This window comes from Heterodontus francisci, chromosome 2 (assembly GCF_036365525.1).
Source record: "Heterodontus francisci isolate sHetFra1 chromosome 2, sHetFra1.hap1, whole genome shotgun sequence".
NCBI classification, from domain to species: Eukaryota; Metazoa; Chordata; class Chondrichthyes; order Heterodontiformes; family Heterodontidae; genus Heterodontus; species Heterodontus francisci.
In genome coordinates this window covers 183,329,531-183,348,045 of record NC_090372.1, presented here as the reverse complement: position 1 = coordinate 183,348,045, position 18,515 = coordinate 183,329,531, and positions in this window count along the sequence as shown.

The window sequence follows — 18,515 nt, the reverse complement described above, 5'->3', positions numbered from 1 at the left end:
AGAGAAGATTGCGAGAAAAGTTGAAAACAGATTCAAATAGCCAGTGGGAGCAGTAATTAAGTGCAGAAACTTGATGAGCAGGTTTTTTTTATTCTTTCATGGGATGTGGGCATCACTGGAAAGGCCAGCAGTGTTGCCCATCCCTAACTGCCCTTGAACTGAGTGGCATGCTATGCTTTTCAGAGGGCATTTAAGAGTCAACCACATTGCTGTGATCTGGAGTCACATGTAGGCCAGACCAGGTAAGGATGGCAGATTTCCTTCCCAGAAGGACATTAGTGAACCAGATGGGTTTTTACAATAATCGATGACAGTTTCATGGCACTATTACTGTGACTAGCTTCCAGTTCCAGACTGTTATTAATTAATTGAATTTTTGAACTAATTAATTGAATTGAGTTTGAACCCATGTCCCCACGGCATTAGCCCAGGCCTCTGAATTACTAGCCCAGTGACATTATCTACGCTACTGTCTCCCTGTTAAATATTATATGTGAGATGGACAGGAGAAAGGATGAAAAGAGACCAGGGGACAAAGATAGTTTGAGATTCAATACTTAGCAAAGTGGGTACTTAGACTGTGGCATAAAGATAATAAAAACTGAATGGTGAAAGACAGAATTGTTCACATTAAAGACAGGCCAAAGGTTCAGCTTACTTTTTTTTTCCTTCATTCATGGGATGTAGGCGTCACTGGCCAGGCCAGCATTTATTGCCCATCCGTATTGCCCTTGAGAAGGTGGTGGTGAGCTGCCTTCTTGAACCGCTGCAGTCCATGTGGGGTAGGTATACCCACAGTGCTGTTAGGAAGGGAGTTCCAGGATTTTGACCCAGTGACTGTGAAGGAACAGCGATATCGTTCCAAGCCAGGATGGTGTATGACTTGGAAGGGAACTTGCAGGTGGTGGTGTTCCCATGCATCTGCTGCCCTTGTCCTTCTAGTTGGTCGAGGTCGCGGGTTTGGAAGGTGCTGTCTAAGGAGCCTTGGTGCATTGCTGCAGTGCATCTTGTAGATGGTACACACTGCTGCCACTGTGCGTCGGTGGTGGAGTGAATATTTGTAGATGGGGTGCCAATCAAGCGGGGCTGCTTTGTCCTGGATGGTGTTGAGCTTTTTGAGTGTTGTTGGAGCTGCACCCATCCAGGCAAGTGGAGTGTATTCCATCACACTCCTGACTTGTGCCTTGTAGATGGTGGACAGGCTTTGGGGAGTCAGGAGGTGAGTTACTCGCCTCAGGATTCCTAGCCTCTGACTTGCTCTTGTTGCCACGTTATTTATATGGCTACTCCAGTTCAGTTTGTGGTCAATGGTAGCCCCTAGGATGTTGTTAGTGGGGGATTCAGTGATGGTAATGCCGTTGAATATCAAGGGGAGATGGTAAGATTCTCTCTTGTTGGAGATGGTCATTGCCTGGCACTTGTGTGGTGCGAATGTTACTTGCCACTTATCAGCCCAAGCCTGGATATTGTCCAGGTTTTGCTGCATTTCTACACGGACTGCTTCAGTATCTGAGGAGTCACGAATGGTGCTGAACATTTTGCAATCATCAGCGAACATCCCCACTTCTGACCTTATGATTGAGGGAAGGTCATTGATGAAACAGCTGAAGATGATTGGGCCTAGGACACTACCCTGAGGAACTCCTGCAGTGATGTCCTGGAGCTCAGATGATTGACTTCCAACAACCACAACCATCTTCCTTTGTGCTAGGTATGACTCCAGCCAGCGGAGGGTTTTCCCCCAATTCCCATTGACCTCAGTTTTGCTAGGGCTCCTTGATGCCATACTCGGTCAAATGCTGCCTTGATGTCAAAGGCAGTCACTTTCACCTCACCTCTTGAGTTCAGCTCTTTTGTCTATGGTTGAACAAAGGCTGTAGTGAGGTCAGGAGCTGAGTGGCCCTGGCGGAACCCAAACTGAGAGTCACTGAGTAGGTTATTGCTAAGCAAGTGCCGCTTGATGGCACTATTGATGACACCTTCCATCACTTTACTGATGATTGAGAGTAGGCTGATGGGGCGGTAATTGGCTGGGTTGGACTTGTCCTGCTTTTTGTGTACAGGACATACCTGGGCAATTTTCCACATTGCAGGGTAGATGCCAGTGTTGTAGCTGTACTGGAACAGCTTGGCTAGGGGCGCGGCAAGTTCTGGAGCACGGGTCTTCAGTACTATTGTCGGAATATTACTGGAGGTAGCATGATAGGTTCTGTGGCAATTGTCCACCAACGGGTCACATTGGTGCCCTATATAAGAACATAAGAACAAGGAGCAGTAGTAGACCATATGGCCCCTTGAGCCTGCTCGGTCATTCAATATGATCATGGCCGATCTTCTGCTTCAACTCCACTTTCCCACAGCTCCCCATATACTTTCATTCCTTGAGAGACCAAAAATCTATCTCAGCCTGAAATATATTCAATGATGGAGCATCCACTTCCCTCTTGGGTGCAGAATAGCAAATATTCCCATCACTCTGAGTGAAAAGATTTCTCCTCATCTTAATCCTAAATGATCATCCCTTTATCTTGAGACTGTGCTCCATATTTTAGATTCCTCAGTCAGGGGAATCAAATTCTCAGCATTTACCTGTCAAACCCCTTCAGAATCGTGTATGTTTCTGTGAGATCACCTCTCATTCTTCTAAACTTCAGAGAATATAGGCCCAATTTACTCAGCCTCTCATCATAGGACAACCTTCTCATCACAGGAACCAATCTAGTGAACCTTCACCGTACTGCCTTCACGGCAAGTATATCCTTCCTTAAATGGTTGGCATCCTTCCATCTATGAAAAATGATGGACACACAGCAAACAATCCATTTAGGTCGGGTGTCTTCTCTTGGTGCACCTTTGCTGATGGCTGTGAAGGCCGATTCTTGAGAGGCAGGTTCTACCACAAGTGCTGCATGTGAAGCTGCCAAGTGACACTGTGAGTTCTTTTTGATGTTGGCGCCTGTTGCCAAGCTGCTGTAGCAACTGGTTTTCGTGGTAGTGCACACCAGTCCACATTTCCCTCTTTCGCCAATTAGTGACTCTCAAGTGCAATATTTGACATTTACGGCCTTCATGTCATGCTTGCAAGCATCCTTGCAGCAGAGCTTTGGGCACCCACTCGTTGTCTGGCCCTGACTATCTCACCATACAGAAGGTCCTTGGGTATGTGACCATCTTTCATCCTGCGGATGTGTCAGATCCACCGAAGCTCCCTCTGTTTTATTAGTGCCTAAACACTTGGGAGCTCTGCCTTTGAGAGGACTGCTGCATTTGTGATTTTGTCCTGCCAGGATATGCCCATAATGTGCCGCAGACAGTGAAGATGGAAATTATTGAGCTTAAGTATGGAGACCAAAACTGCACACAGTACTCCAGGTGTGGTCTCACCAAAGACCTGTACAACTGTAGCAATGCTTCCTTATTTCTTGTATTTCAATTCCCTTGCAATAAAGGCCAACGTGCCATTTGCCTTCCTAATTGCTTGCTGTACTGCATGCTAACTTTGTGTTCCTTGTACAAGTACATCCAACAAGTCCCTCTGAACATCAACATTTAGAAGTTTAATGCCTTTGAAAAAATATTCAGATTTTCTATTCTTACTACCAAGGTGAATAACCTCACACTTCCCTACATTATACTCGATCTGCCACCTTGATGCCCATTCACTTAACCTGTCTATATCTCTTTGCAACCTCTTTGTGCCCACTTCAGCTTACATTCCACCTAGCTTTGCATCATCAGCAAACTTCGATACATCACTCTCTGTCTCTTCATCTAAGTTATGAATATAGATTATAAATAGTTGAGGCCTCAGCACTGATCCTTGCGGCACTCCAATTGTTACAACCTCTGCTTCCTGTCCGTAACCAATGCTCTATCCATGCTAATACATTACTCCCAACTCAATGAGCCCTTATCTTGCATATTAACCTTTTGTGTGGCACCTTATCAAATCCCTTTTGGAAATCCAAGTAAACTACATCTACTGGTTCCCCTTTATCTACAGTAATAGTTACATCCTCCAAAAACTCTAATAAATTTGTCAAACATGATTCCCCTTTCGTGTTGACTTTGTCTGATCATACTATGATTTTCTAAGTGCAGTATTAAGACTTCCTTAATAATAAGATTCCAGCATTTCCCCGACAACTAACCGGGCTGTAGTTCCCTGTTTTCTCTTTCCTTCCTTTCTTGAATAGCGGTTTTACATTTGCTAATGTCCAATCTGCTGGAACCGTAGAGAATTTTGGAAAAATCATAACCAGTGCTTCTCTGCAGCCACCTCTTTTAAAACCGTGGGATGTAGGCCATCAGGTCCGAGAGATGCATTGACTTTTAGTCCCTTAAGTTTCTCCAAAACCTTTTCTCTGCTGATATTAATTACCTTTAGTTCCTCACTCTTATTAGCCCCTTGGTTACCCTTTATTTCTGGTATGTAATTTGGGATAGGAATAGGTTGCAAAGTGAGAAACAGGAGATAGTATTTTTGTGTCTACTTCTAGTGCTAAGTAAATGGATGAGAAAGCTGCGAAAGTTAACAGTTGGTTAGATGAATGGTGCAAAAAAAAAGCGGTTTGTCAATGAGTGTGTTTGTTGTGGTGATGCAGAGAGGCAAATGCTGCATCTAAATAGGACAGGCATCCAGAGGCTTTTGAGGAACTTTGAAATAGCTTTTGGGAATCATTTAAATGAAATGGGGGAAAGATCATGGTGGGAGGAACAGGCAGGATAATTGGAAGTGAATGTGTCAAGAACATGAATACTACATCATAAGGAGTATCATGTTAACTAGACAGCAAAGGCCTGACAACCAGATAGGGAGCTGAGTACCAGAAGCATTCAAAGCAAAGTGGTTGAATGAGAGGCATGGGTGACAAATGGTAATTATGGTGATGTGGAAATCACAAAGACACAGCAGCCTAGGATTTTGGGAATGATTATAACTTACTGGGGATTCAGGAAGGAGGACAGAAATGATTGAGGGGTTGCCTTATGTGCTAGGGACACCTGGAAAGTTGGGGTAGTGGAGCCAACATTGCAGAAATAAGCCACAGAATGAAAATCTCTGCCAATGGGGGGAATTTTATGCTCTCCCACGCGGCAGGTTTGGAGGCAGGGAGAGGAGAAAATCGGGTGGGATGGTGTGGGCAGGGGATTGGGGAGGAAGTTCCGCCACCATCCCACCTCTGCCAACATATAGTCCGGGACCTGGGAGTGGCTTCCTGCCCCACCGCCAATTGAGGCCTTAACTGGGCAATTAATCCCCAATTAAGGGCCTCTTCCTGCTGCAGCCGCAATTAGCCATGCAGGCTGCTTCCTGGCTCTGGGGATGGGGTGAGGGGTTCCATTGTTAAAAGGCACTTGCTGCCTAAACAAGGGACCCTGCATTGGGAAGTGTGGCGTGGGGGACACTGAGAGCCACCTCCCTTCTCCCCGGGACCCACTCCCTCCCGCGAGATCCCTCTCACCCTGACCTACCTGAGGCTCCTTGGCCTCTGGTAGGTGCTCCTCCAGGAGCAGCTACCACCTCCATGGGGGTGCTGCAGCTGCTGGCCTCTGATCACCCGGCAGCTCTCCTCGGCAGGACTTCTGGTGACGGGGTCCTTGATCCTGTGGAAGGCCTGCCGCTGTCCACTTAAGTGCCTGATTGGCACTAGATTCAGTGCGCCATCCTTAGAAGAGGCAACGTGGGGATCTCTGTCACTTTGCTGTAGATCAAGACCTCCACCGCCAGGATAGAATTCCCCCCTACATTTGCATAATGAGAAGAGGCTACAGTCTGTGGCCCTGATATTCGCGGGGAGGCAGAAAGGCTGAAAACAACTGAAGAAAGCCCAGGACATGGAGATCCTGCCAAGGCTGGATCTCATTATCATTTTTTCTTTCCTCTTCCCGCCCTACAGCCTGATCAGTTGTTGGGTGGGAAAACCAGCAGCAGGAGGCTGCAGTTGTGGAGTCTTGCCAGCAATCGGGAGGAGTGAAGGTCAGAGTTCAGAGTATGGGGTGTGGTGATGGGAGGTCGGTTACAATCGCAGGATAAATTTTGACTCCAAGCCTATGATCTTCCATCTATTGACTTGGATAATGTAGGTCAGTGAGTTGTACTTGTTAAAAGCAGCACACACAGAGACGTAGTACAACAGCATTAGATAATCATCTGTGACTTCCTAAAATACACTAAACAAAAAGGAAGTAACTCAAATTTTTCCTCCACTTACTACTGTACAGGCCAAACATGTCCATCTTCTCCAGGTGGGGGTGACTAGCAGTGGTAATGCTTCAGAATAGCATGCCCTGAAATAAATTGTACTTCACAGAGGAGTAATATTCTGGTCTGGCCTCTAAACCTCCTCCACAATGAACAATGCTATTTTCCTGCGTTAATGGACAGTGTTAACATTAGGTGACAGCCATTGAAAATACAACACATTGCTTTCGGGAAAAGATATCGATCACAGCTTGGAGAGGTCAATGTTCAAGGCTTGGGCAGGGGGATAGAAGGCTGCAATCGACAGAAGGGAGGCCAGAGGCTCACTGAAGGACCAGGAGCAGCACTCCTACTCAGCCTGGCTCACCAGGTGTGCTGAAAAAGGCATTTTCCTTGTGGGATCGGCAGCTCCTTCATCCAGTTCACTGCTGGATTTCCCGATCCCTTGGAAACCCACCCATCAACTGTAAAATTTAAATCGGGCTCCCAATTGCACTGTGGGTGCCTGATTTAAATATTCTAATGAAGTACCTTGCCTCTCCACCGGCGCACACTCGGATGTCACAAAACCTGCCACCATTAACATGGCACAGGCAATTTAATGAGTTTCATTCCCTGTTTTGATGTTTTTAACCCTCTCCCTGCACCAACCTCCATCATTGGAGGGGGGAGACAGGTTAATTTTGAGGCCTATTAGTCCAAAATAGGGGTTGGGGTGAGAGGAGTTATTACTTCATAGTTTAGAAGTGTGAGCAAGAAGAGTACTACTGATGGGAACTCCAACCAACCCAATATAAGGTGGGACTGTTCAAATAGAAATTCTCTGTGTTTATTGCTGTTGTACATGACCGCTTCCTAATCCAATGCATGATGGAGCCCACAAGAATCACCTCTCTTCTTTATTTGGTGAGTGAACTAATCATGACTTGAAGGGTACAAATAGTTGATCCCACGAGTTGACAGGGAATCCCTAATAGTTGATCCCACTAGCTATGAAACAACATCCAATTTGACTTGCGATACAGCACAGCCACGGAACTAAACTCTGGTATACAACTTTAGATTTGCAAACTTCAGGAGCATGGATCCTGAGCTTGGGATGGAATTTTATTTCAACTGACCTGCTCGGAGCGGGGGACGGATAGTGGGTCGAGAAACCATTTGTTTCAGAAGCAGGCTTTGAATCAGCCACGGCATTAGCATCCTACTCAAACAAAAACAAGAAATGCTGGAATCACTCAGCAGGTCTGGCAGCATCTGTGGAAAGAGAAGCAGAGTTAACGTTTCAGGTCAGTGACCCTTCTTCGGAACTTAGCATCCTACTTCCAGGTTTCCCGACCAATCAAAAGAGTGCGGGTGTGATGATGACCCGCACCGGTCAATGGAAGGATCTCTATTTAAAGAGACCTCATCCCCGACCCCCTTCTTCCCCACCCAAGCAGGGGTCAGAATGGCTGCATCCAACATTCTTTGTGAATGCCATAGGGAGATATGAGGAGACTGCACCCCACCCCACCCCAATTCTCTGACACTTCCCTGGAGATGATGCTGGAGGCAATGTGGGCCAGGATAAAAGTCCTATTTCATTGGAAATAGGAAATAGAAGCAGGGGTAGGCCAGTCGGCCCCTCGAGCCTGCTCCATCATTCAACTAGATCTTCTACCTCAACGCCATTTTCCCACGCTATCCATTTTCCCTTGATAACTTTAATATCTAGAAACCTATTGATTGTCTTAAATACACTCAATGACTGGGCCTCCACAGCCCTCTGGGGTAGAGAATTCCTCTGATTCACCACCCTCAGAGTGAAGAAATTCCTCCTCATTTCAGTCCTAAAAGGCCTACCTCTTATTCTGAAACTGTGTCCCCGGTTCTAGATACCACAGCCAGGGGAAACATTCTTCCTGCATCAACCCTGTTGAGTCCTGTAAGAATTTTGTATGCTTCAATGAGATCGCCTCTCATTCTTCTAACCTCGAGAGAATACAGGCCCAGTCTCCTCAATCTCTCCTCATAGGAGAATCATGCCATCTAATGCCTGTTTTTCCACAATGGTTAATATGGCTACCACTGCCTCTCCCTCTTCTGCAATAAGAGAAAACAGAGTTATGAGTGTGAGAATTGGAATGTGTGAAGGGGATACCATCGCAACATTTGTGGAGAGTGATTGCGAGGGATGGGTTTGAGATGACAATCAGATAGGCATGGTGTCAATATTGGCTGTTCAGATGAGGATCTGAGGTACCTGGAGAGAGAGGAATGAGTGGAGCTGCAAGGTGTGTTGATCTGAGAAGTGTTATGAGAATGCTGGGTAAGTCAGAGTTTGTGTGTTAGCACCTGAAAGTGTTATGCTACTCACCTTTCCTGCACTTATTAGGTATTAAATGTCTTGTATCCTTCTTTGAGGGACCACACGCCTGTGTTTCATGACTTCTGATACCTCCAGCCATCTGCAGGACTGTTTTATTCTTTTTTTTAAGTGGTAAAGTTTATTGCATTACAAAGGTTTAAATTAGAACAGTAAGTGGTGGTGAGGGGAGGCATTAATTTAAAAAAATATTAATTAAGAAAGTAACTGCGAACTCTACCAACTAGAAGGACAAGGGCAGCAAATACATGGGAACACCACCACCTGCAAGTTCCCCTCCAAGTCAAACACCATCCTGACTTGGAACTATATCGCTGTTCCTTCACTGTCGCTGGGTCAAAATCCTGGAACTCCCTTCCTAACGGCACTATGGGTGTACCTACCCCAAATGGACTGCAGCGGTTCACGAAGGCAGCTCACCACCACCTTCTCAAGGGCAATTAGGGATGGGCAATAAATGCAGGCATAGCAGGTAACGCCCACATTCCATGAATGAATAAAAAAAGTAATCAGCTAATTAAAATGCAATAAGGATGACAGGGCAGGTGATGAATTGTAGCTGTAGTATGTGGGAGCTGGCGGATGCCTGTGTGATCCACAGCAAACACGTCTGCAGCAAGTGCCTTTGGCTCGAGGAGCTTCGGCTCAGAGTTGATGAGCTGGAGGCCGAGTTACAGACACTGATGCATCAGGGAGGGGGAAAGTTACCTAGACACTTTATTCCAGAAGACAGTCACACCCCTTAGGATAGTGTCTTCTGATTTGGTGAATGGTCAGGGACAGGCGGAGTGACTGCGAGTGAGGTAGCTAAAGGGATCGCGAAGGCAGAAGTGGAGGAGCAATTGTCCATAGATTTGAAGTTCTTTCTGCTTGTATTGATGAGAGCAAGGGCTGTGGGGTGGATGAGCAAACTGATCATGGCACCATGGTACAGGAAGCCATTCAAGTGGGGAGTGTAAATAGGAATGTAGTGGCAGTAGGAAGTAGGGTAGTCAAGGGGATAGAGACAGTTCTATGCGGCCAAGAGCGAGATTCCAGAAGGCTATGTTGCCTGCCTGGTGTCAAGGTTCAGGACATCTGCTTAGGGCTGAAGAGGAACTTGCAGTGGGAGGGGGAGGATCCAGTTGCCATGGTCCACCTAGGTACCATCGACATAGATACGACTAGGAAAGAGGTTCTGCTTAGGGATTATGAGCAGCAAGGGGCTAAATTAAAAAGCAGAACCTCAAAAGTAATAACCTCTGGATTATTACCTGAGCCACGAGCAAATTGGCGTAGGGTAAATAAGATTAGAGAGTTAAATACGTGGCTGGTTCAAAGATTGGTGTGGAAGAAATGGATTTCGATTCATGGGACATTGGCACCAGTACTGGACAAAATGGGAGCAGTACCATTGGGATGGTCTTCAGCTGAACCGTGCTGAGACCAGTGTTCGGGAAAGTCTTATAACTAGGGTGGTAGAGAGGGCTTTAAACTAAATAGTGGGGGTGAGGGATCAAGTGAAGGAAGGTGTGATAATTTAGAGAGAGGAGAAGGCAAAACATCAAGGTAGCAATAAGGGTAATGATAATCAGAGTGTGGCAGGAGGGGACAGAGCGTACAAACTTAAGATTGCCCCAGCAGATAAGGCTAAAGGTCGTGAAAATAATAAAAAGATGGAACTAAAGGCACTCTATCTGAATGCACACAGCATTCGCAAGTAGGTAAATGAATTGATGGCACAAATAGATGTAAACAGGCATGATCTAATTGCCATTATGGAGATGAGGCTGCAGGGTGACCAAGGCTGGGAACAGAATGTTCATGGGTATTTGACATTTAGGAAGGATAGGCAAAAAGGAAAAGGATGTGGAGTAGCACTGTTAATAAAGGATGAGATCAGTACATTAGTGAGAAATGACATTAGATTGAAAGATCAAGATGTAGAATCAGTTTGGGTAGAGCCAAGAAACAGCAAGTAACAACAAACATTGGTATAAATTGTTTATAGGCCATCAAACAGTAGTGGTAATGTAGGGCATGGTATAAATCAGGAAATTAGAGGTGCATGTAACAAAGGTAATGCAGTAATCATGGGATACTTCAATTTACATATAGGCTGGGTAAACCTAATTAGCACTAATGCTGTGGAGGACAAATTCCTGGAACGTATACAAGATGGTTTTCTAGAACAGTGAAAAAGGGCTGGTTAATAAAGAAGCCTTTTTGGGAAGAGTGACCATAATATAAAAGAATGTTACATTAAGTTAGAAAGTGATGTTGTTCAATCCGAAACTAGGGTTTTAAATCTAAACAAAGGAAAACACAAAGGTATGAGGGGCAAGCTGTCTGCGGTAGATTGGGAAACTCCAATAAACGTATGGCAGTAGACAGGCAATGGCTAGCGTTTAAAAAATTAATACATGGTTTGCAACAAATTTACATTCCTTTGTGGCACAGAAAAAACAGGAAAAGTGATCCAACCATGACTAACAAAAGATGTTAAAGATTGTATTAGATGAAAGGAAGAGGCTTGTAAAGTTGCCAAAAAAGTAGTAAGTTTGAGGATTGCAAGCATTTTAGAATTCAGCAAAGACCAAGAAACTGATTAAAAAAAGAAAAAATTGAATATGAAATTAAACAATCAAGAAACATAAAAACAAACTGTAAAAGCTTCTATAGGTTTGTAAAAAGGAAAAGATTAGCAAAGGCAAATGTGGGCCCATTACAGGCAGAGACAGGCGACTTATAATGGGGAATAAGGAAATAGCAGAGAAACTAAACAAATACTTTGGCCGGGATTTAACCATAGGCGGATGGGAGCTGGCCACCAACTGAAAAGTCAGTGGCAAACCCGCTTCTGCCTCGCCTGGGAATCCGACCCATATTATGCGGGTTCCCAGGCTTCAATTTTTCCGAGGTGGGACTTCCACCTGCTTGAGGTAGGAAGTCCCGCCTACTGGAGCTGCTGGCAAATCAGCAGGCCGGCAGCTCCTAGATCCAGCAGCGCTACCGGGAGCGGTGGCCACTGCTGGGACTACAGCCCAGCTCGAAGTAAAGATGCTGGGGAGCCTGCAAGGCAGGTTAAGTTTTGGTTTCCTCGCCAGGGGTAATTGGTCAGGCTCCAGCGAGGCAAGGGTAGTCGGTTGGGAGGATGGGGAGTGTGTTGGGGGTGGTTGGGGTAGTGGGGGCTGCCCTCCATCAGGCTCAGCGTACCTGATCATGAGGGCTGCCCCCACCCGGGACGTTCGAGAGCCACCTGCTTTTGTCAGGTGGCTTCTCTCGGGTCCGGGACGCCCGCTTGCCACGTGTAAAATTGCCTGGGGCGGGCGGGCCGTTTTTTGCTGCTGCTGCCCTGTGTAAAGTGGTGGTGGTGGTGGTGGTGGGAGTGGGTCGGGGAGGGCTCCCGGAGCCACCCCCACCCCCCCCCCCCCCCCACCATTCCGCTCTTTGGAGTAGTGTAAAATTCAGCCCTTTGCTTCTATCTTCACAGAAGAAGATGCAAAAAACCTTCCAGGAATACTAAAGAACCAAAGGACTAACGAGAATAAGGAAAGAAATTAGTATTCTTAAAAAAGTAGAACTGGAGGAATTAATGGGACTGAAATTTCATAAATCTCCAGGACCTGATGATCTACATCCCATAGTGTTGAAAGAAGTGGCTGGAGAGATAGTGGATGTGTTGGTGATCATCTTCCAAAATTCTATAGATTCAGGAGCAGTTCCTGAAGATTGGAAGGTAGCAAACGTAACCCCACTATTTAAAAAAGGAGGGAGAGAGAAGACAGGGAACTACAGACCTGTTAGCCTGACATTAGTAGCAGGGAAAATGCGAGAATATATCATAAAGGATATGATAACTGAACACTTAGAAAATAATGGTATGATTGGGCAGCGTCAACATGATTTATGAAAGGGAAATCGCTTTTCACAAACCTTTTAGAGCTTTTTGAGGGCGTAACTAGCAGAATAGTTAAGGGGAACCAGTTGATATGGTGTATTTGGATTTTCAGAAGGCTTTTGATAAGGTCTCACACAAGATGCTAGTAAGCAAAATTAGAGCACATGGGATTGGGGTAATTTTTTTTATTTGTTCAGGGGATGTGGGCATTGTTGGCTAGGCCAGCATTTATTGCCCATTCCTAATTGCCCTTGAGGAGGTGGTGGTGAGCTGCCTTCTCGAACCGCTGCAGTCCTTGGGGCGTAGGCACACCTACAGTGCTGTTAGGAAGGGAGTTCCAGGAATTTGACCCTATACTGGCATGGAGTGAGAATTGGTTCACGGACAGAAAACAGAGAGTAGGAATTAATGTGTCCTTCTCATGTTCGCAAGCTGTGACTAGTGGGGTACCGCAAGGATCAGTGCTTGGGCCACAGCCATTCACAATCCATATCAATGATTTGGATGTGGGGACCAAATCTAATATTTCCAAGTTTGCTGATGACACAAAACTAGGTGAAATTTGCGTCGCGAGGAGGATGCAAAGAGGCTTCGGGGATTTAGACAGGCTAAATGAGTGGGCAAGAACGTGGCAGATGGAATATAATGTGGAAAAATGTGAAGTTATCCACGTTGGTAGAAAAAACAGAAATGCAGACTGTTCCTTAAATGGTGAGAGATTGGGAATTAATAAGGGACCTTAAATGGTGAGAGATTGGGAATTAATAAGGGACCTGGGTGTCCTCGTTCATAAGTCACTGAAAGCTAATATGCAGGTGCAGCAAGTAATTAGGAAGGCAAATAGTATGTTGGCTTTTATTGCTAGAGGATTTGAGTACAGGAGTAAAGAAGTCTTGCTGCAATTATATAGAGCCTTGGTGAGACCGCACCTGGAGTATTGTGTACAATTTTGGTCTCCTCATCTAAGGAAGGATATACTTGCCATAGAGGGAGTGCAACAAAGGTTCACCAGACACGGCAGCGTTTCTCAGGCATTTAGTGCCCCTCCCACTCCCACCCCACTGTCCTGTCCCCCTTGACAGTTAAAATTCTGCCCCAGTGGAGAGCACTTTGCAAGAATTTAACTGTGGAGAATAAATGGACATCCTTCAAAAATATTGTGCGCAGCATTCAGGCCAAGTCTATCTTTAAGTGAAGAATGGTTAAATCAGACAAAACGACACCAAAATCGGCCAATATTGAAACTAAAAGGGTGCTTAAGCAATCAGCATTTAGAGTTTGTGAGGAGAGGGCAAACATTGGGCTGAGTAAACATGAGGCAGGAATGGTTAAAAAAGATATTGTGTGTCAGGAAAGAACAGGAAAAGGATGTATCATAAGATGTAAGATATAATGTGAAAAAAATTCTAAATCAGTGAGAGTGTTGCCAGGGCTGAAGTTAAAATCTTAAGGGATCAGAATGAAGCTGAAAATAATAATAAACATGATAAATGGCTAGGTATTGAAGCTTTATTTTACCAGGAAAGATACTAACAATAACCCATCCGTCATCAAGCACATGTCGTGTGTGCTTTGTGGCTTTGACACTAGCAAAGCAGAAAGTCTAGAGAGTATGAAGGAGCTGAAAGCTAATAAATTCTTACACAGACGAATTATATCCCAGTTCACTTAGAGCGACAAAGGAGAAGATTTGTGAAGTTCTGATCTTCATGTTGAGGGAGTCAATGAAATTCGGGAAGTTCTGATTTACTGAAACAAGCAAATATCTTTCCCATATTCAATGGCTCAATTGAAGCAATCCTGTCAATTGTAAATGATAAGGAAAATGTTTAAATGTAAATGCTGGAAATATAGAATAAAAACAGAAATGTTGAAAATACACAATAACTCTATCAACAAATGTAAAGAAAAAAGACAGGTTTTGAGTATACACTCAGTGCAGAAGAGTAGCTCCTGTCTTTTCACAGATGCTGACAGACATGTGGTGGATTTCCAGCATTTTCTGTTTCTGGTTCTGGCAATTACAGATCCATTAGCCAGACTCAGTCGGCACAGACTCTGTGGGCCGAAGGGCCTGTTTCAGTGCTGTATCTCTAAAAAAAAACCAACTTCAATAATTGGAAAACTATTGAAACTGTAATTCAGAATACAGTGGAAGATATTTTTAGACCTGTATATAAATAACTGAATAAATGGCAGCTAATGCATCTTCAAATGAAATATAGATCTTATCTGGACAGCCACGTGGACTTATGTTATGAGGTGACAATTCGAAACATTACGATGTAGTTTACCTAGATGCCCAAAAGGCCCTTGATAAATTACCTAATGGAAGATTAACTCATTTACAAACAAAAGTCAGTGCATATCAAAGATAGATCATGAAAATAGGTCGCATGGATTGTATTCCCTCTCATGTTCTACCCTCCATAAACTTGAGATCATCCAAAATACTGCTGCTTGTGTCCTTGCTTACACAAAGTCCTGTTTCCCCATCACCCCTGTGGTTACTGACCTACATTGGCTTCTGGTTGCCTCAATTTTAAAATTCTCATTGTTGTTTTCAAATCCCTCCATGGACTTGCTACTCCCTATAACTGTAATCTCCTCCAGCCTCAGAACCGTCCAAAATACCTGTGCTCATCTAAGTCTGGTGTCTGGAGCACACACAGTTTTAATTGCTCCACCATTGGTTGCTGTGCCTTCAGCTGTCGAGACCCTAAGCTCTGGAATTCCCTCCCTAATCCTCTCTGCCTCTTTAACTCTCTTTCGTCCTTCAAGATGCTCCTTAAAACCTAATTGTTTGACCTACCTTTTGATCATCTGTCCTAATATCTCCTTATATGGCTTGGTGTCAAATTTTGCTTTATAACATTCCTGTGAAGCACCTTGGGACATTTTACTACATTAAAGGCACTAGATGAATATATATCGTTGCTGTTGACATGGGGAGATCAAATGTAGATTGGGTGATCACTTTGCGGAACACCTCCGTTCAGTCTGCAAGCATGCCCCTGACCTTCTGGTCATTTGCTATTGTAATTCTCTACCTCACTCCCAGTCTGAACTCTCAGTCCTCCACCTCCTATATGTGACAATGAAGCTCCACACAAGCTTGAGGAACAGCACCTGTTATTTCTGCCTGGCACTTTACAACCTTCTGGCCATAAAATTGAGTTTAAAAACTTGAGATTTGAACTGCCTCTTCCATTTTCTCAGACAGCAGATTCTGGTAATGGAGGATTACAGCACCAGAGCTAGTCGGAGTAGAGGGGATGTGGACTGATGCTTGAGGTGGGGATCCCTTTTCGGTGCTCAGCTGATGAGGTGGTCTGCACCTCTGGTGTCTATCTGCCTTCTTGCGCCACATTCCAGAGTCACCGGAGCTTTCTCCTCTTTACCTGATTTTTCAATGCTTTCCTACCCCTCTGTTATTCTGCTGTTGCCATTTACACCTTCTCTTGATGCATTTTTTTTCTTTACTTGTCCCATTATCGCACCCATTTGCCTTGCAATATCATTCCTTTTCATAGAATCATAGAATGGTTAAAGCGCAGAAGAAGGTCATTTAGCCTGTTGTATCCATGCTGCTCTCTGTAAGAGTACTCATGTAGTCCCACTGCCCATCATTTTCCCCATAGCCCTGCAAATTCTTTTGCTTCCGATAATTATCCAATTCTCTTTTAAAGGCCTCGATTGAATCTGCATCCACAACACTCACAGGCAGAGCATTCAGATCCTAAACACTCGCTGCATAATGCAGCTGATGTGTTGTACATCGACTTTCTAAAGGTGTTTGAGCAAGTGCCACATAACAGGCTTGTCAGCAAAGTTAAAGCCTATGGAATAAAATGGACAATGGCAGCATGGATACGAAGCTGACTGAGTGACAGGAAACAGACAGTAATGGTGAACGGTTGTTTTTCTGACTGGAGGAAAGTGGAGTTCCCCGAGGGTCGGTATTAAAATCTATATTAATGACCTAGACTTGGGTGTGTAGGGTGCAATTTCAAAATTTGCAGCTGACACATAACTTGGAAGTATTGTAAAATGTGAGGAGGACAGCGACAGACCTCAAGAGGCCATAGATAGGTTGGTGGAATGGGCAGATGAAATTTAATGCAGAGAAGGGTGAAGTGAAACATTTTGGAAGAAAGAATGAGGAGAGGCAATATAAAATTAAGGACACTATTCTAAAGGGGCTTCAGGAACAGAGGGACCTGGGGGTATATGTGCACAAATTGTTGAAGATGGCAGGGCATGTTGAGAAAGTGGTTAATAAGTAATAAAGGGATCCTGGGCTTTATAGAGACATAGAGTGCAAAAGCAAAGAAGTTATGGTGAGCCTTTATAAAACACTGGTTCCGCCTCAACTAGAGCATTGTGTCCAATTCTGGGCACCACACTTTAGGAAAGTTGTCAAGGCATTAGAGAGGGTGCAGAAAAGATGGTTCCAGGGATGAGGGACTTAGTTACCTTGATAGATTGGAGTAGTTGAAGAAAGTTGAGAGGAGATTTGATAGAGGTGTTCAGAATCATGAGGGGTCTAGACAGAGTAGATAAAGGGAAACTGTTCCCATTAGCGGAAGGGTCGAGAACCAGGAGACATTGATTTAAGGTGAATGACGTAAGAACCAAAGGCGACATGAGGAAAAACTTTTTCATGCAGTGTGTGGTTAAGATCTGGAATGTGCTGCCTGAGTATAGTAGAAGTATAGTTAATCGTGGCTTTCAAAAAGGAATTGGATAATTATGTGAAGAGATAAAAATTGCAGGGCTAGAGAAAAGGCGGGGAATGGGACTAGCTAGTGATTGAGCTTAAATTTGAAAATTAGTAGCTACCAAACCTTTAGTAAATATTGATAGAAGCACCAATACAGTAAGATAGCTCTTTGAAAGGTATAAGGAATGACATTTATTTAGGGTTAGTGTGAGCATGAGTAAATTTCCCAGGAGAAGGAAAGGTTAACTGAGTGAATGACATTAATAGATGAATATTATAGAGATTAGCTCAGAAACATGCACCTTGATACCAAAGGCTTTACTGGAGTCCAGAATGCGGAGGATGTGACAGAGGAATTAAAACACATCTGATGTTTGTAATAATGACCGAAGAGTGTTGAGAAGTGAAGCTAGTTTCTTTGCCAAGACCATCCAAGTTATTGTTAGAGAAGCAAAACGTGAAAAGAGCTGGGGGTTAGTTAGCAACTGTACCACCATGACAGGTGTGAAGGAGGATTCACAGAAGTTACGAGAAACAGCTTTGGCAAAGCACCAGCATAAACAGATGCTGGAGGGGCAAAAAGACAGCAGTTGATGTTTCTTTTCAATGTGTTTAGCAGCTCTAATAGTTGTTTTACAGAAGTTACAAGTAGAGGTAACATTGTCTCAGAATGTCTCAGACCGATTGAGACATTGAGTAGGAGCACCAGAATTTTTATGACAGACAGCAGAACAGCAGGCTCGATTGTGCCAAGTTACAGATATAGATCTGTTGACAGCACAGAGTGAGGTACGAAGACTTCCATATCAACCAGAATAACACCACCTACTTCACTGGCACACTTAGAAATGTCAGAAGCAATATTTGGACAAGGGCAAGCAGTATTGTTACTTGCTGCAATTTGAAGTTGCAGTGAACAATGTGCTGATGATACAAATTCCCTCAGAGTTTCTACAGTGCCACAGGATGGGACATAACAAGAACATAAGAAATAGGAGCAGGAGTAGTCCATATGAACCCTCAAATCTGCTCTGACACTCAATAAGATGATGGCTTATGTCACAAAATGTGCTACATCGAATTATGATTTTTTAATCCACCGGCTGAAAACCTGAATATTACACTGGTGGAGATAAACCAAACAAACATTGCAAGCTTCAAACTCTGCCTGCTGACTGTGATCACAGAGGCATATCCCCTGCTGCAGACTGTAGTGTTCAGTGGTTTAATTGATCTGTGTTTGATAGTGTTAGTCTGTTCACCGATCGATGTTCACTGTGCTTAATCACTTAAGCCTGAGGGTTTAAACTAGTGAGTTTTGAGAAGGTTCCGGAAAGAA